The following is a 23,626-nucleotide window of genomic DNA, read 5'->3' as shown; positions in this document are numbered from 1 at the left end:
CTCTAAATGGTGATTTCTGCTAGTATCTACCTGATTCACAGAACAGTTTATTTGGGAAAATATTTTTAAATTATTGAGAAGATGCTAGACCAGCAAGAGATTTAGAGACTTTTATTGAAAAGGAGAGAAAGGCTCTTGTTCCATCAATAATTATTTCTGTAGACAGTCCCCGATTTATGATAGTTTGACTTTAAGATGGCGTGAGAGCCATGCATAGTTAGTGGAAACCACACTTTGAATTTTTATCTTTCTTCCAGAGCTAGTGATATGCAGGCTGATCCTCTCTCATGAAGCTAGACAGCAGCCACAGCACCCGGTCAGCCATGTGCTCACGAGGGTCAACAGCTGACAATACACTGAGAACCATTCTGTTTGTCATTTTCAGTATAGTACTCAACACGTCACTATAAAATAGACTCTGTTAGAAAATTTGGCCCAACTGGAGACTAATGTAAATGTTCTGATCGTGTTTAAGGTGGCCTAGGCTAAGCTATGATGTTTGGTAGGTTAGGTGTACTAAATGCATTTTCCACTTATGTTATTTTCAACTTACGATGGGATTATCAGTATGTATTGCATCAAAAGTTGAGGAAGATCTGCATATTTGTTGTTTCCAAAGAGCATGAACCTCCCTTCCACACCCGATCTGCTGGCATGAAATAGTTTAAACATTCCCTCTGCCATATTGGTTAGCCCAGTTGTTAGCTCAGAATATGAAATCTTAATGAATGGCCATTCGGGCTCCTATAACAAAATACCACAAACTGGGTGGCTTACAAATAACAAATATTTATTCCTCACAGTTCTAGGGACTAGAAGTTTGAGATCAGGGTCAGGTGAGGGCTCTCTTCCAGGTTGTAGACTTCTCCTTGCGTTCTCATGTAGCAGAAGGGACTTGGGAGCTCTGAGGGATCTCTTTCCTAAGAACACAGATAACATTCACAAAGCCTCCATCCTCATGACCTAACCACCTCCCAAAGGCCCCACCTCCTAATACTATCACATCAGGCATTAAGCCTTCAACCTATGAATTGGGGTGTGGGGGACAAAAACATTCAGTCCATAGCAATAAATAAGGTTATATTCCTCAGATAAAATATGTATTATAAAAGGAGAAGCTCTTTAAGCACTACGTGCTAAGGTTTCCTGATTGCATCTTAAATTATATATAAAAACAAACTCAAGGTAAAGCTCTTTGATCTTGTCCCTGGGATTTGAACAAAAACATGCCCCTTCTAAGTGCAAAGCCCACAGTTTTAATGACTACAGTACAAGTTTAGGTGTGTTTAAAATTTCTTCTACAATGAGAAGTGATCATTAAATGGAACCTATTTTTAAACAGTCTCCCCTCTATTTGTGCAATACTATACAAAGAACTTCTGTTGGGGGAAGAGAGAGGAGTGTCTTAAATGGATAAATCCTTGGGTGTTTTGCCAACATTCTAGATCTTTTTAACCAAAGCACTCTAATTATCTATATTTTTAGAATGCCTGCCCACCTAGTCAGCCACTCATTCCCTTATCCTCTCATTCATTCATTCATTCAACAAATCTTTACTGGGGCAATATTCACTTAGTAAATATTTACTAAGGGGCTTTATTTTAGCCCCTGTGGCACACAGTCAGTCAAGATAGGGCCTAGAGCCACTCTAGAATTAAGCGTGGGTGCCACGGGAGCATGTCAACCACACCAGTGAGTCAGGCCTGAAGAAGATAAATCTTGGGCTGAGTTTTGAGGAATGAAGGGAATTGCTCCATAAAGGAGGGACAGACAGGCAAGGCCTTCAAGAAGAGGAAACAGCATTCCCAGAGGCACAAAGGCAAGGACCAGCATGATGCCTGTTACATACATCTAGGGGAATGTGTGCAAAGGAATGTGGGACAAAGATCAGATTATTTGGGACCATTTGTACTAAGCTTAATTTTATACAGTATATCACTGAGGATCCATGAAGCCATGTCTTTCTTTGCTTATTTATCAAATAATTAATTGATTTTTGACTATGTGACCACACTGTCTTAGGGGCTTTTCATATTTCATTTCATTAGTCTCCAGAATATCATAATAACATCATTCAGAAGGCATTATTATTCTTATTTTGTAACTGGAAAGACAGAGGTTTAGAGAATCTGAATAACTTGCCTGAAGTCCCTACTAAGGAAAGCATTTGGGATTCAAACTCTGGTCTGCATCTAATGCACAATATGTCAGTTAAGATTATGTTCATCTACAGAGTGACAGAAAATGCTAAGCCATCAAGACTGAAGAAAGATAAAGATTTTCTCTCTCTCATGCAAAAAGTCAGATGGTCGAAGGGCTTCATGAAATCATCAGGAAAACTTATCCTGCTTTGCTTCTCTCCCACCTTCAGCATGTGGACTCCTCTTCATGGCTCAAGATGGCTGCTCAGACTCTAGCCAACATACTCTTATCCCAGGCAGCAGGAAGGGAGAAGGGGCAAAGAGAGCTCTACTCCTTCCCTTTAAGGACAATTCCCAGAAGCTGCCTGTGACATTTTTAACTTTTTTAGTCAGAAATTAATCATGTGTCATATTTAGCTGCAAAAGTTGGCAGGTAAATGTGGTCTTTTTTCTGAGGAGGCCTGTATCCAGTTAAAAGTTGTATGTTTTTTAGTAAGGAAGAATAGCTAAGAGGAACAACTAACAACCCCATGTCTTCTCCATTATTCTGGGGTTTCATATTCTAGTACTGGCTAAAAACCAGGAAGTATCTCCTTTGTTCTTTCTAGGAAATGTTGACTTAGTCACAATTCAATGCCAAAAAGGGGAGGGGGCACTAAAGAATAACATTTAGGAAGAGCACAATGTATAGGCTGAGCATTTTAGACAGAGGTGGCATCTATAGGAACAGGAGTCTTAGTCCCCAAGTCCACTAAGCCCTTGGTTTTGGCGGGGAGAAGAGAAGGCAATGCCCTATTTTCTTATTTCTGTACCTTTGCATGCACTGATCCCTTTGCCTAGAATGCTCTCCTCCCCTTTTTTGGCTTAAGTAATGACTGTCTCTGAATTCTGATTCTTTTTTTTATATTCCCAGAATCTAGCACCATGTGTGGCACATGCAGGTGCCCAATAAATGTTGAATGAATGAATGATGTTAAGGCAGTGCAGCCATTGTGGACTCGAAGGGGTCTATCTTAACTTTCCTAGAAGTCAATAGATGCTTCTCCTTTCAACTTGATAGTGGTCCATAGTTACCTGTAGCATAGAACTAATCATTTTGCATTACACTGTTTGCTTGTTTGTGACCCCACTATAAGTGAATGCTGCGAGGGCAAGTAACATATCTTTAAGCTCTGAGGCCTCAACATCTGGCACAGGACTTGGCATACCATTGGTGCTCAACTTGTGTTTCTTCCATGAATGAATCAATGTGTGGAGGAAGTAGTCCAATGTTCCTCAGAATCCCACATAATCACGCTGAGAAAGCAGTACCTTGGGCAGAGCCTGTTTATGCATAGACACATGCCCCCCACCCCCAAAGAGAGACCATCTGATGGCACATGCCCTGGCTGAAGGCCAGCTCTTGCCATGGCTTGTGACACTGCATGACCCTTGTCTGGTGTACCTTGTCTGGAGCTCCAAGATGCCCAGGCCTACCCAAAGCTCTCCCATGCTCTGCTTTGTGGTGACAAGGTGGTCTGAGTGGGCATCCTAAGCTCAGGCAGTGATTGCTTTCATCCTGAGTTTTCCTGTTTCCATTCCATCTGTGGCCCTACACTCTTCTTGAGGTCATCTCTCTGGGTGTTTTGGTTTGTTTGGACATTCATTTCAAAAACCTTTGTTAGATATTATGTGCATGGTATTGTCTAGTTGCCATGGTGAAGTCTGCACTGTCAGCCTCCCCCAGGAGTATGATATGTCTTCATCTGAGCATGACTTAGAGGGAAGTAAGGCTGAGCTGAAGTCTACAGCCAGGGCCTTTCCTTACAAACTCTACACTGACACTGAGTGTTGATTCACCAAGAGGCAAAGCCTTGGTGTCTTGAACATCAGGCCTCATCTTATTTTCTCCCTTTTACTGCTATTACTACACAATGGCAAACACTCATGGGACTTATAAGAGAAAAGCCAACATCTCGCTCTCCCAAATAGACATATAACCTTACTCTTTCTGTTGAAGGTACCTTCTACATACATTCCTGAAATTACAGTATCTTGGAGTTTGAAAGGACCTTAGAGGTCACTTAGTATATAGCCCCTTCAATACTCAAAATTTCTTCTCTGCTAAGCCATGAGTCAGCATATGCTTCAATACCCTCAACTAAAGAAAACATAATGCCATACAAGGCAACTCATTTCAAGGCTAGAGAGCTCTGACCCTAGAAACTTTTCTCCCCTTTATGAGCTGAAATTGGTTTTTATTGACATTCTACCCATTAGCTCAATTTCTATTCTTTTGAGCCACCATAACAAATTACCACAAACATAGTATCTTAAAACAAATACATATTTATTATCTCACGGTTTTTAGAAGTTAGGAATCCAATCATGACTTAGCTAGGTACTGCTTCAGGGTGTCTCATGAGGCTGCAACAAGGTGGTAACAATGGCTCGGGTCTTATCTGAAAGCTTGACTGGGGAAGGATCCACTTCTAAGCACATAGGGTTGTTGCCATGATTCAGTTCTTTGCTGGCTGTTGGCCAGAGGCTGCCCTCAGTTCCTTGCCATGTGGGCCTCTCTGTAGGGCAGCTCACAACAGGGTAGCTGGTCTCATCAAAGCCAACCAAGGAGAGAGTCTGTTAGTTAGGCCAAAGTTAGGATCTAATCAAGGAAATGGCATTACCCTCTACATTAGGTATTCTATTGGCTATAAGCAAGCTACTCAAGGAGAGGGGATTACATAGGCCATGAATACCAAGAAGTAGGGATTATTTGGTCCATTTTATAATCTGCTTACTACTACCGCACAGAAGTAATCTACTCTCCCTCTCATAAAATAATCTTTCTAATACTCAAAAATAATTTTCATGACTTGCATGTCCTCTTCTTTTGGGATACACCTAAGGGCACACCCTTACCACCCAACTATTGTCCTTGGAACTTTTTGTTTTGCTGTTATCTAAAGTGGGGTCCCTAAACACAGTCCAGTCTTTTAGCCAGAATTGACCAGGGTGGAGTGGGATCTCCTGAGAGCACAGGGACTGAGAGACACAAAGCTCTTCATGCTAATTAGGGCTTCATTTCAAAAATATAAGTTCTACGATCCCCAGTCTCTCATGGGGGGAAGAGTTTTGGGGTCAGCACACTGACCTGCAACTAACAGTCCTAGTAATGTTTTGGAGCAGGCATTCCAGAGATCTTTGAGTATTATGCATTTTAATATAAAATTCATAAATTGGAAAAATTAAGATTTCCCCTCCTTCTGCATCCTTTCCCACAACAACTTGGTGAAGAGTTTACTCCTGTGCAGTCTATAAATAGATTTACTTTTTTCCTTTCCAGAATATTGAACAAACAGAACAACTTTTCATGAAAATAGACTATGAATCAGTGGGCAGAATTCAATGGGTAAGTTGGGTTATGTTTTCTAAATCAAATTTTGAGATTAGTAAGGAAAACACATAAAATGTTAGTTCTGAGCCTGTTCCTTTCTGGAGTATGCTATGCCCCTCAGTGCTTTTGTCAACTTGAAACTGAACCAAAGGGATATGCATGTTCACAATTTTCAAATTTTGTAATGTCAGATTATACTTGGAATAGTTTAACTAGGGATTTCAGTAGCTAAGTCAAGTTCTAAGAAGGGTTTCCTAAAACTAGGGAATAAAGGATACATTTGTCACCTTACCCCAAAGCAAACATGAAACACCAGTGAGCAAGAAATTCTATGAGCAAAAAAAACACCTGATGATAATCAGATCAGTTAACACATGTAAAGTATTTAGAACAAGGAGAGTCACAAAGTAAATTCTCAACAAATATTATTAATGTTGCCGAATTTGAGTACTGTGATAATAAGGAGCTGAGACATCTGCTTTAAACATTCTCTGCCATTGTGTCTGTCAGTGCCCTTATATTGTTTCAGGATGAATTAAGTTCTAAAATGACAACTTGAGCAGTAAGATACCTCTATTCAGACCTTGGGCCAATTCCCCAACCAAATCAAATGCAAGTGTTTACATTATCATCTGACTTGAATAGGAAGTGAGGATTCCAGAGAAGAGAAGGGAGGCTCTAATGAGGTGGGGCTTTGGGGGAAGTGGAGAGAAAAGAAATGTTCCCAGGCCCTACAGTATCCCCACCCCTTCCCTCTGACTGCAGACTTCTTTTCCCTAGTACAGCTGAGATCCTAAATGAGGCATATACTGGTGGGTGGGAACTGTGAAGTCTGACCGATAAGGACTTCAGTCTCTGGTCAGCCACTGACTAGCTGTTTGATCTTAGGCAAGCTATTTAACCTTTCCAAATTTGTAAAAGGGAAGAACAATAGTCTCTATCTCATACAGTTTTCATGAGAATTAAAAGGAAGGTCTATGTTGCATAGAACATGGTATACTGTCAATCAAAACTACCACCACTATCCTCCTCCTCCTCCTCATCATCATCACCGCCACCATCTTTTTTAGAGAGAGAGACACTGGGGGTGGGGAAGGGAGCCCAAGCTGGGTAACAGACTTCCAGCCTCAACTGAACAGACACATCCCAGTTATTACCCTTGTGTTTTTGGCATGCTGATGAACTAGTGAGTACTAATAATTATGTCATGTCCAGGGAAGGAATTACCCATACTCTGATGGTAAAGAGAAGTTTTGAAAGAAAGGAATATAGTAGATGTTTAATGAATTTTCCTTTATCCTCCAGGATGGCTTCTGCACGCATCTGCAGGTAGAGTATTCAGAACAAGCGGATGCTTTGGCCCGACAGAAAGAGGTTTCCTTCCAGCTGCCTGCTGTGCTGCAGGGGCTGTCATATGGGGGTCCCGTGCTGCACATTCTCTCTATGCCTGATGACACCTTAATCATGATCAGAGAAGATGGAGTGATTTATTTCTGGTCCCTGCAGCTGAAGTTGAAAAGAAGAAAGAGAGTTTTTGTATGTGATTTTCATTTGATAAGGATGCTGAGTGCTCTGGTTTGATTTTATTTGCTATTTTAAACTGCTCTTCAAGTGGTATGATTACAGAAATTGTGTCCTTGAATGTAACATATTCATGTTGGCTTTTGCTAGTCTATAGAATGCAAATAAAATATGATCTCTATATGTAGTACAAGATAATGCTTCATTTTGCTTCTAAAATCAGATGGAGTAATGAATTACACATGACTCCATCATGTAATTTATCATATGTCTTAATGAATCACAAACGGAAAAGAATTTCCCATTGTTTTTTTTTTCCTGTTGATGATTATTTCAGTTTAGGCAGCTATGCTAGGGTTTGTCTTCTTATTGAATCACAGAATCAGAAATTCAGAAGGCAAAAAGCATTTGGGAAGTAGACTTAGAATAGGAATAAAAATGCCTGACCTGTTCCAGAATATAGCCTGTCTTTAAAGTCATTTCTTTTTTTATTATCTCATTCAACAATAGTTGAGCCCCTGACATAGCCTAGGCTCTCTGCTGGGTACTGGGGAAATAGAAACCCATCTCGGCCCTCTGGAAACTTATCATCTACACTAGAAGTTACAGCTATCCTAGACCCCTCAGGCTGCCAAATAAGCCCTCCTTAGAGCGAGGGAATAAAGTGGCTCTTTGAATCTAGCAAGTTCTTTATACTTGAAGGAGAGCATCAATTTTTATTTTTTATTTATTTATTTATTTATTTATTTATTTATTTATTTATTTATTTATTTATTTATTTTTAAAGATTTTATTTATTTATTTGAGAGAGAGAGAATGAGAGAGAGAGAACACATGAGAGGGGATGGGGTCAGAGGACGAAGCAGACTCCCTGCCGAGCAGGGAGCCCGATGCGGGACTCGATCCCGGGACTCCAGGATCATGACCTGATCCTAAGGCAGTTGCTTAACCAACTGAGCCACCCAGGCACCCAGGAGAATATCAATTTTTAAAAAAACTCTAATCTTAAAGATGTTTATTGTCAAACTGTCTTATCATTAAAAAGGCATATTCTTATTTATTTGCACTCTTCAGCACATTAGGACAAGTCCATGAGTCGGAAGCCCAGGTGGGTGACAGATGTCATCAGCATGCCACAGTACAACAAACTGATCGTAGGGACTGGGTGAGTGCCTGCAGCTCTTCAATTGGAAGTAAACAATCCTTGTGTTATGAAATTCATTTCCATGTGTCAGTTTACCCAGACACATACACATCTGTGGTATTTAAAAGTCATGAAGCCCCTTTTAAAACATGCTAGAACTCATAATATCAGTCAAAGCTACTTTGCAAAGTTAGGGTCTTTTTGGCCCCTTGCAATGATGTTGTTGCCTCCAACACCGACAGAGGCCCTCTCTTGGAATACTTCCAGAGTGAAAGTATGGGCCAATGGGGAAAAAAATCAGTCTTGTGACCTTTTAGCACATTTTATTTCAGATTCAAAATAATATGCCTATTTTATCATCCACCAAAATTCAATCCATAGTGCTTTGGACTGATTCAAAAAAAATCTACAGTAAAAAGATAATGCTTATAGCTGAAGAACCTCAGAAGAATGGATCTGAGGCTGGGAAGGAAGATCCTGAAGGTTTTGATCATGTCAACACAAGAAAAATGAACAGGCACCATCCTGGGTTGCTTGGTTAACCTCAGTAATGGGCCACAGTGAAGGGAGTGTGGCTTGGTGGGAAGGAAATTTGGAAAATTTCAAATCAAGGGTAAAGCAAAAATTTCAACACAAGGGAGGGGATGTGGGGGTAGGGGTGTGAACTGTGATCCAGGGCTGGGGGACTGAGGAGTCAAGCTGCTAAACACAGGGCTCTGGGGGCATGGCTAAAGGAAGGGGTGGAGCTTGAAGGGGATTCCCACAGCCCTGCCTACAGGGAATCCCCTGACTCCCCTCAAGCTAGGGGTCTCTCTTCTCCACCTGGTCTCCTCCAGAGGCCCCTAGTTCCTTAGTTTTCAACCACTTTAATGAACCAACAGTTAACCCAACCTCAGATAATCGAAGCTATTAAATACAATCAAGTTTAATGATAAATCTAATAATTAAAATATATTTGTTTATAGAGTAAGATGTATTAATATAATTAATATTAACTACTAAAAAGCAACAAGCCTGAGTGTATACATTCAGCCCAGTTTGGTTTAAAAGCCATGCCCAATAATTTAATTATCGTGTCTTTTGCACACATAGCAGTTCAGAGATTGCTCAGTAACCTACTAGAGACTCTCTGAGCTGACAAATCAGAAGATGAGGCAAGGCTTATGACACCTGGAGGCAGGAACCACTAGAGCTGCATGGCAGGTGAAAAGGTGGTGGAAAAAAGACATTTTACACTGAGGGAAAGGCAAGACTTTGGAATTTAGAGAGTGACCTCTGTTCATTCTATACCAACAGGTCAAGCAGTAAATTGTGTTTCTTATAGCCACAAACTTGCTCTTCTCTTAATCAGCTCCAAGGCAGACAAGCTAACACAGGAGGGAAGGGGTCAAGAGTGCAAGTTGGAAAGGTGGGAAATTAGGGGAGCACTGAGTTAACCCCTTTGTTTCTAGAAAGAGGCCTCGGCCCTGCACTTTGTAGATCTAACCATCTTTAGTATCTGCAATAAACAACAGCTCACATTTGTGAGCCCTTAGCAAGTCCCAAGAAACTAATCACTTTCTCACACATCCTTTTGTTCAATCCTCGTAACTCTCCTGAAAGACAGGAGATCCCCATTTCACAGATGAAGGGACTAAGTGGTAAGCTGGGATCTGACGCCCCAACTACTGGCATCCAGAGCTCATATTGTTGAAAGCTGTGCCAGCCTCCTGATGGAGAAGGATAAGCCAGGGTGGTTTAGAACCAGGCAGAAGAGATGTCCCCAGATGGTGGGACAGGGGAAGGAGATCTCATGTTCTGCCAGAGGGGTTGCTCAGTAGGGTGGGTGTTTCACTGGCCAGGTGTCTCTGCTTTGTGGAATCCATGAAATATAAAAACTCTTCTACAAAAGTGAAGTGGGAAATTTAAGTTTACTCCAGCGGTGCTTGATCTTTGAACAGAAACCGTGAAATCCAGCTATATGAACTCTCCACCCTGGAGCCTTACTGTCAGATTGGTGGCCTGGTAGCTGTTGCTCTGAAACCGGACTACTGGTAAGAGCATCTCCAGGGCCAGGCAGGCCTCACGGGGGCGCTCTCTCCTGGCCACTGGGACCTTCTCTCCTCTCCCCTTGGGCAGTTCTGTCAAATCCTGTTCAATCAGTAAATGTCAGGGCTTCCATGCAGCCTGTCGTGACCATGTCTCACATCATAGTACTACCCAGAAAGGAGGGACCTTCCTGCATCAAATCGGGAAAGGGAAGCCCAGAGAGGTGAAGTGATTATTAGAGACATGTAATTATGAATTCATCTGTTTTAAATGTGACTGGATTAATTTTCTTAAAACTCAACTTTGACCATGTTACTCTGCTTTGTAATGGTTGCCAGTTCCCTCTCCAAAAATATCCACACCTTCAGAGAACATCTAACCCCCCCTGCCTTTTCAGCTTCAGCCCCTCTGAGTCTTCAGGCCTCGCAAGCACCAACAGAGCTAAGCAGAGACTCTCAACTTGGGCCAGGCATTGTCACCACTATGGTGCTCCTGGTGCTGCCCCCTTCCCCAGCCATCCATCCCACCATGTTTCTTGAGACCCTACTAAGCACCCTCATTGTTGGATGTGGGACATATGCATGAATGAGACAAGATTCTTAGGGGTTATCACAGTCTCACAGAGTAGGTGGTTCCTGCTGAAATCCTACCATTCTTCATGGCCCAAACCTCCCTGGATTCCCCTGAATCTCCTCCATATCCAAAAGCCAACATCTCCTAGAGGCCTCCCCAACCTTTGGCACTGGTGTCCTGCATGTCACGAGGCACAGTTTCTGAGTAACTCACAGGCAGCACTGGTGCCTTAGTCTTTGCTGTGTGTTCTCCGACACCTACACACCGACTGGCAGGTTCATAGCAGGCTCTCAAGAAATGTTTGTTGAATGAGCAAGTCAGAAAACTCTTACATGAGTTTTATTTTGCTTTTCCCTCCCTATTCTTCCTTTTTCTTCTCTGTGTGTGTGTGTGTGTGTGTGTGTGTGTGTGTGTGTGAAGGGAGTCCTTTGCTATGGGCTAGGGATTCAGGAATTGAACACACAGGACACCTAGTCTCAAGAGGAGTCTGCTTGGGCTACCGTAACGAAATATTTTAGACTGTGTGGCTTAGGCAACAGAACCTAATTTTCTTATAGTTCTAGAGGATGGAAGTCCAAGATCAAGGAGTGGGCCTGTTCTATTTCTGGTAAGGGCTTTCTTCCTGGCTCACAGATAGTCACCTTCTCACTGTGTCCTCACATGACCTTCCCATGATATGTATACATGGAGAGAGAGAGAAAGAGTGAGAGTACTATCTGGTGTCTCTTCTTATAAGAACACTAATCCTATCATAAGAATCTTACTTTCACAACTTCATCTACCCTAATTACCTCCCAAAGGCCCCGTCCCCAAATACCATCACACTGGGAATTAGGGCTTCAACATATGAATTCTGGGGGACACAAACATGCAGTCCACAACAGTGAATATTTACTGACATGGGTCGTGCTCTCTAATCATGTTATCTGTTTCTTGCTGAGGTGTTCATCTGGGATGGAGTCAGTGGTATTGGCTACACACCAGTCCCATCAACTAATGGGGTTATCTGTTGATGATGTCATTGTTTGAGAGCCCCTCCTCTGTTGAAGGGCTATCCCAGGAGAGTAGGGGTGAGGTTTCAGATATTTCTCCACTCCTTTGATGTGGAGACTAGTTTTCTCTTTCTTTCTTTCATCTTCTGATGTTTAGCTTCCAGACACACCCAACAGAAAACCAATGTGAAACAGCACTTGTAGACCATTATAACTCCCACAGACTGGGCCTGGGGGTGTATTGGAGGGAGATGACCCTGTGTCACCCTAAAACCTCACTTAAGAGCTGCTGGCTTGATTCCTTACTGATTTCTTGCTAAGCAACCATAACATAAACTTTGCATTTTATCTCTATTTCATCTCACCACCCCCTCACACCCAGACCTAATCACTTAGAGCAATATTAGAACCAACATGGTATTTATCATAATATCCTGGGAGAGTAGTGTTCTGGTAAGTACAATGAGAGCTAGTTACAGGGACTGAATGCTCCAGGGAGCATTAATCATGGTGTCTGAGTGCATTTGTGGGAGCACATTGTAAACTAATTGCCATGTATGGAGCTCACTCTATCATTACGTTTAATATACAATTTCACATACAATACAACTTGCGTTTTGTTGCTTTCACACTACTGTAGACACACTCTAAGGTATGCTTCAGCCTTAAAAATTTTAGATATAAAAGTAAAACAGGCAAGAGAAATATGTTTGATGAATGATAAATGCATCTGCCTAATAGAACCTTTGGATCATAGGAGACATTCAGTAGCTAATTTTTGACTAAACAAATATGGAAAAAACAAGTAGTTTTTAATCCTGGCTTGACCTACTGCTAATTTGCCTGCTAACCTAGGGCAAGACATCACCTTCCGTAAACATAAACTGACAACAACAGAAGAAGAAGGAAAAAAAAACCCAGGGATATAACATCAACTTACCTCAGAAAATTTCTTGGAAGAAAAACTTAAGTTTTTCTATTGTTAAAACAGTATGTCAGTAAAAGACCAAGTAGAGATTGGCTTTACTTCCCAAATTAGAGACATTCCAGTTGTTATGTATAAAAAAACATGTTTGTATCTTGAATACTAGTTCTCCATGAAATGAGCTCTGTAATATAGATTTAATAAATCTATACTTTCTCGTAATGTTTGCACTCCAGTGGGGGCAGTAGACAAGTCAACCAACCAATCTTTACAGAATGAGAATTAAGTGCTGGATAGAGATGTGCATGAGGTATGAAGGCAGGGGTCCCACCCATTAGACTGGAGGAGAGATGGTGGCTGACAGCAAAGTCTCCACAGGGGAGTGATCTTTGAACTGGAGGACAAATAGGTAGTGGGCCAGGGACAGTAAGGGCCTTCCAATCCATGACAACAGTATGAGTATAGGTGGGGAGAGGGAGGAGTAGATGTTGAAGTTTTTGGAGAAACTAGCATACTTTGGAATGAAGAACATTTAAGGAAAGAGAAGAAAAGAACATCAAGAAAGACAGACAATAGATTTGCTAATGAAGAGTCACCTATGCCCTGCTAAGCACTTTGTCTTGCATCCTCAACTCTATGTGGGTTTTATTTTATTTTAGTAAATATTTAATAATCTACTTTTACTCAGTCTTAGAATAAGAAATAGAGCATTATACTGTATACTACAGCCAGCAATATATTTGAATTTTTTGGTCAACATGGTCAAATAATGGTAATTTTTTATTCAACCTGTTCTATAAAATACACATGAAGCTCACAAAACAGCATTTTGGTAGATTATAAATTTGGCCCCAAGAAATATATTAGCTCAAACATGTATCTAGCTTTTTATTTAATGACCACATTGCTTGCCTGATTTAGAAATACTCTTTGGGAGATGACAGTTTTAGAAGGTTTGGATTACGTATTTTTTTTAATTTATTTTATTTATTGTTGTAAGAACACTTAACGTGAAATCTAACCTCTTAATGAATTTTTAAATGTTCAGTAAAGTATCGTTGACTATAGGTACAATGTGATACAGCTAGATCTCTAAGGCTTTATTCCTCTTGCTTAAATGAACTCTGGCAACTCCCCATTTTCTCATCTCCCCAACTCTTTGATTCTGTGAATCTGACTACTTTAGATACCTTATATAAGTGGAATCATGCAGTGTCTTTCTGTGACTGGCTTATTTCACTTCGCATAAAACTGTTGTTGCCTTTGCTTTTGCTATCCATGAAATCACTGCCAAGACCAATGTCATGAAGCTTTTCTCTAGAAGTTTTATAGTTTCAGGTCTTATGTAAGTCTTTAATCTATTTTGAGTTGATTTGTGTATGATGTAAAATAGGGGTTCAATTGAAATATTTTGCATGTGGATATCCAGGTTTCCCAACACCATTGGATGAAGAGACTACCCTTTCCCCATTGTATATTCTTGGCACACTTTTTGAAGATCAGTTGACCATATATGTGTGGATTCATTTCTGGGCTCTCTATTCTGTTCCATTGGTCTATACATCTGTCTTCATGCCAGTACCACAATGTTTTAATTATTATAGCTTACAATTAAGAAGTATGATGTCTCTAGCTTTGTTCTTCTTTATCAAGATTTATTCGGTAATTTGTGGTTCCATATGAATTTTTTAATTTTTTTTTCTATTTTTGTAAAAAATGGCATTGGGATTTTGACAGGGATTGCATTGAATGGCTTTGGGTACTAAGTCTTCTAATCCATGAACACATATCTTTCCATTTGTTTGTGTCTTGTTTAATTTCTTTCATCAATGTATTACAGTTTTCTTTTTTTTTTTTAAAGATTTTATTTATTTATTTGACAGAGAGAGACACAGCGAGAGAGGGAACAAAGCATGGGGAGTGGGAGAGGGAGAAGGAGGCTTCCCGCGGAGCAGGGAGCCTGATGTGGGGCTCGATCCCAGGACCCTGGGATCATGACCTGAGCCTAAGGCAGACTCTTAACGACTGAGCCACCCAGGCACCCCTACAGTTTTCAATATATAAATCTTTCACCTCCTTAGTTAATCTTATTCCTAAGTATTTTATTCTTTTCAGTCTATTTTAAATTGCATTGTTTTCTTAATTTCCTTTTCAGATAGCTAATTTTAATGTATAGAAACACAACTGATTTTGCATGTTGATTTTGTATCCTGCAACTTTACTGTTTATTATTTCTAATAGTTTTTTTTTAATGGAGTGTGCAGGGCTTACTATATGTAAGATCATTATGTTTGTAAGCAGGAACAATTTTAATTCTTCTCTGATTTGGATGTCTTTTATTTCTTTTTCTTGCCTAATTGCTCTGGCTATGTCTCCCAATACTGTGTTGCATAGGAATGGCAAAAGCAGGCATCCTTGCCCTGTTCCTGATCTTAGAGGAAAACTGTTTAGTTTTTCACTGTTGAGTATGATGTTAGCAGCAGGTTCTTCATATATGGCCTTTATTATATTGAGGTACTTTCTCTCCATTCCTAGTTTGTTCAGGGTTTTTAGCATGAAAAGGTGTTGAATTTTTTTTTTTTAAGATTTTTATCTATTCATTTGAGACACAGAGATACAGAGAGAGAGAGCATGAGCAGTGGAAGAGGCAGAAGGAGAGGAAGAAGCAGACTCCCCGCTGAGTCAGGAGCCTGACGTGGGGCTCGATCCCAGGACCCCGGGATCACGACCTGAGCCGAAGGCAGACGCTTAACCATCTAAGCCACCCAGGCGCCCCGAAAAGGTGTTGAATTTTGTCAAATGATTCTTCTGCATGTATTGAGACAATCATGTAATTTTTATCCTTTATTCTGTTAATGTGATGTATTACATTAATTGATTTTCATATGTTAAACCATAATTCCATCCCAGGGATAAATCTCACTTGGTCATGGTGTATGATTCTTTTAATGTGCTGTTGGATTTGGTTTGCTAGTATCTTGTTGAAGATTTTTGTGTCTACATTCATCAGGGATATTGCCCTGTAATTGTCTTTTCTGGTGGTATGTGTCTGGCTGTGATATCTGGGTAATGCTGGCCTCATAAAATGAGTTTGGAAGTGTGCTATCCCCTTCCCTTTCTTCGGAAATGTTTGAGAAGGATTAGTATTAAATCTTTCTGTCTCTTTTTTTTTTAAGGTTTGGTAGAATTCACCTGTGAAATCATCTGGTCCTGGGCTTTTCTTTGTAGACAGTTTTTGGTTACTGGTTCAAACTCCATACTAACTGTACGTCTTGTCACATGTTCTATTTCTAATGTTATTTGAGTATTTTCTCTTTTTTTAAGTTAATCTAGCTGAAGGTTTGTAAATTTTGTTAATCTTTTTTGAAAAACCAACTCAGCGTTGTTTTATTTCTGTTCTAGTCTTTCTTATTTCCTTCCTTCTGCTAGCTTTGCATTTAGTTTTCCTTCTTTTTCCAGCTCCTTGAGGTATAAAGTTAAGTTGTTGATTTGAGATCTTTCTTCTTTTTTAATGTAGGTATTTGTCACTATGAAGGTCCTTTTTACTACCACTTTTACTGCATCCTGTTAGTTTTGGTATGTTGTATTTTCATTTTCATTTTTCTTGAGGTATTTTCTAATTTCTTTTTTGATTTGTTTTTTGACCAGATGGTTATTCAAGAATGCATTGTTTATTTTCCAAATATTTGTATATTTCCCAATTTTCCTTCTGCTATTGATTTTAATTTCATTCTATTGTGGTCAGAAAAGATACTTTGTATGATTTCAATCTTTTTAAGTTGTTAAGACTTGTTCTGTGACATAACATGTGATCTATCCTGGAGAAAGATCTATGTGTGCTTAAGAATATTATTCTGCTGCTCTTGTGTCAGATGTTCTGTATATGTCTGGTAGGTTCATTTGGTCTACAGTGTTATTCAAGTCCTGTATGTCTTTATTGATCTTCTGTCTCAATATCCTATCCATTATTGAAAGTGAGATGTTGAAGTTTTTTATTATAATTATATTGTTATCTATTTCTCCCTTTAGTTCTGTCAATATTTGTTTTGTACATTTAGGTGCTTTAATGTTGAGTGCCTATATATTTATAATTGCAACATCTTCCTAGTGGATTGACTGTTCTATCATTATGTAATGTCTTTCTTTGTCTCTTGTGACAGTTTTTGACTTACTGCCTATTTTTTTATATAGTATGTCCATCCGTGCTCTTGTTTGTTTACCATTTGCATGAAATATATTTTTCTAGTCCTTCACTTGAGCCTATGTGTGTCCTTAAATCTAGAGTGAGTTTCTGGTAGGCAGCATAGAGTTGGGTATTATTTTTTATTCATTGTTGGGGAAGTTTAATCCACTTATATTAAAATAATTATTGACAAGGAAGGGCTTACTATTGCCATTTTATTGTTTTCTGTTAGTCTTATAGTTCTTTTGCCTGTCTTTTCTTCTTGCTGTCTTTCTTTGTATTTTGTTGCTTTTTTTGTATTGATATGCTTTGACTCTTCTGTTTTTCTTTTGTGTAACTTCCATAGGTAATTTTTGTGTGTGGTCACCTTGGGGCTTACATAAAATATCTTATAATGATAACAATTACTTTTTAGCAGATAACAACTTAAGTTCAATCACATACAAAATCTCTACACTTTAACATAGCCTTACATACACACTTTTTTATTGTCACAATTTTTTGTTTTACTTAATACATTTTAGTTATAGTTATTTTAATACTTCCGTCCTTTACTTAAAAAAAATTTTTTTTATTTATTTGACAGAGGGAGAGAGCACAAGCAGGGGGAGTGGCAGACAGAGGGAGAAGCAGGCTCCCCACTGAGGAGAAAGCCTGATCACTGGGCTTGATCCCAGGCCCCTGGGATCAAGAACTGAGCCAAAGGCAGATGCTTAACCGACTGAGCCACCCAGGCACCCCTGTCTTTTACTTTCATAGTAGAATTAAAAGTGATTTACCCATCACTATTATAGTAACTCAGTATTCTGCATTTGTCTACATATTTACCTTTATCAACAAATTTCCATTTCCTGGATCTGAATGTCCATTCCCTTCTCTAGATTTGAGAAGTTTTTAGCCATTGTTTCTTTAAATAAGCTTTCTTTTTTTTTCCTTTCTCTCTCTCTCTCTCTTTTCTTTCTGGAACTCCTATAATTTGTATATTGGTCCACTTGATGGTATCTCATAAGTCCCTTAAGCTTTCTTCATTTTTTTTTAATTTTGCTCCCCTGACTGATTTCCAATGACCTATCTTTGAGTTTGCTGATTTTTTCTTCTGCTTGAGCTAGTCTGTTTTTAAATACCTCTAGGAAATTTTTCAGTTTAGTTTTGTTCTCTTTGGTTCCATGATTTCTGTTTGGTACTTTTAAATATTTTTTGTCTCTCTGTTTAGATTTTCGCATTGGTCTCTTGACTTGTGAGCATCTTTATGATAGCTATTTTGAATTCTCTGTCAGATAAATCATATAATTCCACTTTATTAGCGTTGGTTTCTGGGATTTATCTTGTTCCTTTGTTGGGAATATCTTTGCCTAAATCTTTATTTTCCTTGGCTCTTTGTGTTGGTGTCTGCTCATTGGACAAAGCAGGCATCCTTCCCATTCTTTATAGACTGTCTTCATAGAAGAAGATCCCCATTAATCAGCTCAACCAGGGATTCTGACTCCCTAGGAGGAAGCTGAGAGCTGAAAAGTTGGGATGCTGGACACAACCCTTTCCTCCCTTGGATGAAGCTGCGAGCAGGGGGCACTCTTCCTGATCATAAGGTACTGTGCCTGTCAGGGGTTCTTGTGAGAAGATGTCTTAAACCTCCCTACCAGCTTCAGTGAGGCTTGTTTTATACTCTTCCAGGATGCTGGAGGCTTTCAGTTACTTTCTGGATTTCTCACAAAGGAAATATTTCTGTGGATTGCTGCTGAACTAGAGTGTTTATGGGAGAAGGAGGGCCCAGAGCTTCCTACTCCACCATTTTGCTGGCATCCCTTCAATGCATATTTTATTTTATTCTGTTTTTTAAGATTTTATTTATTTATTTGAGAGAGAGAGAGAAAGAATGAGCAAGGCGGGGGGGAGGGGGGAGGAGCAGAGGGAGAGGGATAAGCAGGCTCTGCACTAAGCACTGATCCCAATGTGGGACTCTGTCTCATGACCCTGAGATCAAGACCTGAGCCAAAATCAAGTGTCGACCTCTTAACCAACTGAACCACCCAGGCACCCCCAATGCATATTTTAAATCAATGTCTAAGGAGACTCATAGAGAAATGAGGGATGGATTAGACTGGGTTCAGAGAGACTGATAGAGTATTGCAGAAATTCACGTGCCTCAAGATAATCATCTGTAAAATGGGTTTCTTTTGAAATTCTCTTGAGAATTAAATGAATGAATAAGTACAGAGCCCTTGAACTAGTGACTGGCATATAATAAGTACTCAATAAATAGTATCCATATGACAAATGTTAAAGGTAACCAACAGAAGCTGAAACAACAGATGGGGTGGAGAAGAAAATGACTCCAGTTTTTCAGAAGACTGTGTAAACTGGGCTTGTTACTGGTTGGAGGTGCATGCCTGAGAGCACCTGAGCAGAGAGGTCACTCCAAGTCTGGGTAGTTGATGGAGCCTTTCACCACTCAGGAATTAACGCAGTCCTTTGGTTTTGCACAGTTTAGGGAAGATGATCATTCTCTCCTCCTCACCCACTCTCCAACATCCTATCTGTCACAATAATAGAGAAGAACCAGGATAAAGGAGAGGGACAGAGGAGAGGATCTCAAAAGTGCCCCCTGCTTTACCTCTCAGCCTACTTGGGAATCTCAGATATCCTGCCTTTGCCTGTCAGACTTTCCTCTAAGTACTTTCCTTAAGTACTGAAGATCTCAGTTGCAAATAGCAAACATTGATTAAGCTTGTTGTATGCACCAGTCCTTATAGAAGTCAAATGATGAGTAAGGAATGAAGATTAAAGGAAGTGAAGGAGATAGATATGAGTATAGTGAAGAGAAACACACTCCAATGGAGCTCACTTTAAATTCATGACCATGAAGCTCAAGTGATCCCTTGAGATCCCAGGCAGTCATCTACACATCCCAAGTGCACTCACTCCAACCTTGTTCCAAGTCTGTAATTTCATTCTTTCTCCTCTCTCCTCAAATCCCCATCAGCCCATCCCTTATCCTCATCTCAACTAATGACCTTTGTTTCTTACCTTACTGTAAAAACTGAAGCAACTAGGAAAGAACTTCCACCACCTTCTATCCCATCACATCCCCTACCAGCATCTGTATCACATACTCTGCCTTCTCACTTGCTATCCAAATAAACTTTCCATGCTCCATCAAAAGCAAATCTCTCTATTCAAATAACAGTCTGTCCTCTTTCTCAAGATATCCCTCCTACAAATCTCCCTCCTTTTTCCATCAACTTTTCATTCTCCACTGGATCCTTCCCATTAAGTAATAAAAATGTTATTTCTCCCATTGTAAGCAAACAATGTCCTGCTCTATGTCCCACTGGTACTGCCAGCTCATATCCCATTTCTTTGCAGCAGAACTTCTTAAAAGAATCAACCTACTCTGACCAGGCTTTCTTCTCCCTCCCTCTTCCACCAAGCTGTTACCAAGGTTACCAATAATACCCACATTGAAAATCCTTTAGTCAGCTCAATTCATCCTTTTGAGCACATCTGACATAACCCATCAGCTATACTTGATCTAGCTGATCACTGATATACTTTCTTCACTTGCCTTCCTGGACATCATACTTTTGATTTTTCTCCTATTTTACTGGTAATTCTTTTCAGTCTCCTTTGCTGGTTCCTATCCTTCTCCCTCAGCTCTTATACTTGGAGCATCCCTAACTTCCATCCTTGGTCCTTTCCTCTATCTTCACTCATTCCCTTTGGTGATCTTCGGTCTCTTGGCTTTCAAAACCACCAGTATGTTAATGACTCAAATTTGTATCTTTGGAGCAGATCTTCCTATCAAACTCCAGAGTCTTACATCCAACTACCTACTCAATGTCTCCACCTTGAAATCTGGTAGGCACATGCAGACACCAGAGCATGTGACTTTGGAGATCCCTTGACTACCCATACCCAACCCTCCCACAGCCCTTCTCTTAAACATCATGTTCTAGCCCACTGTGTGGCTTTCTTTTTCCTACATGCATGAACTATTTCCCACCTAGGAGCCCCATCACAGTTTTCTTCACCTACACACCCGTTCAGTATCCACTTACGACTGCTGATATCCTGCCAATCCCCAGGATACAACTCAGATATCACTCTTCACAAAGCCTTTACCAATCCCCTGAACCAGAATTAATTTCTTATTCTGGGCTTCCATAGTACCTTATTTATATATCTATTCTAGGCCTTATCATCCTCTGTCTTTTTTTACAGTCCACTGTATTCATTCACTCAACAAATCCTATAGAAGGATTGCTGTGGGCCAGACACTATTGTGGGTACAGGGAACACTTCAGTGTACAAAATAAGTAAGATTTTCTGCCCTTAAGATGTATCCATTCAAGGGGCACCTTGGTGGTGCAGTCGTTTGGGTATCCAACTCTTGGTTTTGGCTCAGGTTGTGGTCTTAGGGTCATGAGGTTGAGCCCTGTGTTGGGCTCCATGCTTGGCACGGAGTCTGCTTGAGATTCTCTGCCTCTGCCCCTCCCCCAACTTGCACTCTCTCTCTCTCAAATAAATAAATAAAATATGTTTTTAAAAAAGATGTATCCATTCAAGTGGGGGGGGTGAATTGATAATAAATAATAAATATTATAAATATACAAATGATAGAGTATTATTAGAAGGTGATAAGCGCTATGGACAAAAGAAAAGGTAATGCCAAGGATATATGTGTATGTAGTGATGGGACTAGAGGGGCTGTCAGTTGAAGTATTAAGCAAGGTGGTCAGGGACAGCTTCAGTGAGAAGGTGACATTCAAACAGAGACCCAAAAGAAGCAAGGCAGTGAGCCAAGGAAGCCAAGGGGATACCTGGAAGATAGCAGCCCAGATAATGGAACAGCCAGAGCAAAGGCCTGAAGTGGGATGTACCCCCCTGCCCTGCATGTTCAGGGACTCACAGCAGCCTGTCTCTGGTCCTCTGCTATGTGCCCATGACACCAGCACTACCAGGCTTCACAACCTCACTATTTCTCACTGGTCCTAATGCAATGACCTCCTAAGAGGTGAATCTTTCCCCTCTTTTGAGTCTTTATTATATCACACTCTGTGACATAGACCATTTCTCTCTCCTTGACCTCTGCAATAGTGCCCTGTCTCTGGTTCGCTTCTTCTAACTGCTCCTCCTTCTCCCTTCTTCATCCTCACCCCACTCACATGCTGAGAGCCTCTCAGGTGCCACCCTTGGCCTTCTCCTTATACCACATTCCCTCTTTAAGTATTTTCTTTCCTTTACTGGATTTGGCCATTATTTAGAATCTACTACTTGACACCTGCTGTCAAAATGCTAGATTCATTTCCATGAGGATAACCCATAGGCCTTTCAGACTTGAAGTGTCAAAAGACAAGTGCACTCCCTTCAAATTCTTCAGTGCTTCCTATGTATTCTGTCTTGACTTCTGGCTTCATTTCATCACTTACACTGGGAACCTTGGGATTTCCTGTAGTTACTTCTTCTCCTCCTCACCTTCCACTTGCAATCACTGGCCAGATCTTGTCCGTTTTCTCCTCTCACTTCTGTGATCACTGCCCAGTGTGAGTTCTCCCAATTTCTTACATGTGCAGTTAATTGGCGCATGGCCTACAATCTCTCCTCTTTGCAACTTGGCCCACACACTCTGGGCAGATTGGATTACACTTTGCTCAATCTTGAACAAACCTCAATAGTATTTGGCTCTTATCCCATAGGTCAAGGCCTTTTGGGACACTGATGCTTGCCATATGATCTGAACTCCCTATACAGCTTCCTCGAGGCACAAAAGTGATGAACATCACTATTGTTTTCTGGTTTTCTTCCAAAATGACATTAAGACTTTGGCTGGTGCTCTCAAGATATGGTTCGTCCCATAACAGCAATCTCCATGATGCCCCAGATGAACCTTCTCACAGAAGTGACAGAATCCCAACTACCCTTTAGTGCCTTAATATAATCAATTTGCTTCAGGTCAAGTACGTGCTAAGTAAAAATGACCTGCATTCTTCTCTTAGCTGAGTTATGAATTGGGAGCACTGCTCATCCATCCACTGTATTTCTGGAAGGCTGATGTCTAGAGGAGAAGAATCCAGCATTATAACTAGAGACACATTTTGCCACCTAAAGGAAGGCACTGGTTGGCCCCTTGTGGACAGTTATTATCAGTATCAATCTCCCAGATCACCTTTCATAACTGGGAGTCAATGATTTTCTCCATTTTAAAGGGGAAAACCAGGTTTGTTCTATGCTTTATCCTACTGTACTCCAGACAGAAAAATATATGGAGTTGGTAAGATCATTAGGATTTAGAATACCAAGACTTGTCAGAAATAGACTCACTTACCATAATACTTTGCAATTTAGAAAAGTTCAAAGAAATCTGGAGCCAGTCCCAACAATGCGGGGTACTTCCAATTTCCTGGCTCCCCTGTTCTTTCCAGGGCATATGCTGAGCTTGCCCTGGGTCTGGGGCCCTGTCCTAAGCACCGTATGAAAGCTGCAGGTTATTAGATGTGACAAAATGTTCTCATGAATCTCTCAGCTGCAGCTAGTTGGATAAAACTCCTCTCTGTCACTTCTAACTCCCAAAGGAGATGAGAACCTTTGCTTCCTTTATGGAGACTCAGATATACCCAGTGATTAGCCAGAGAAATTTCTGAAGAAGGAAGGAAATTATCAGTCTTAAATTGGACCTTTTTGCATCTTAAAAAGAAATCAAAGATACCCTCTTTGGAAAACTCCATCTTTCTAGATTGTTATCGCCCATG

Source organism: Neomonachus schauinslandi, chromosome 3 (genome assembly GCF_002201575.2).
Source record: "Neomonachus schauinslandi chromosome 3, ASM220157v2, whole genome shotgun sequence".
Classification (NCBI taxonomy): domain Eukaryota; kingdom Metazoa; phylum Chordata; class Mammalia; order Carnivora; family Phocidae; genus Neomonachus; species Neomonachus schauinslandi.
The sequence above is the reverse complement of the archived record's forward strand: the minus strand, read 5'-3'. Positions refer to the sequence as shown.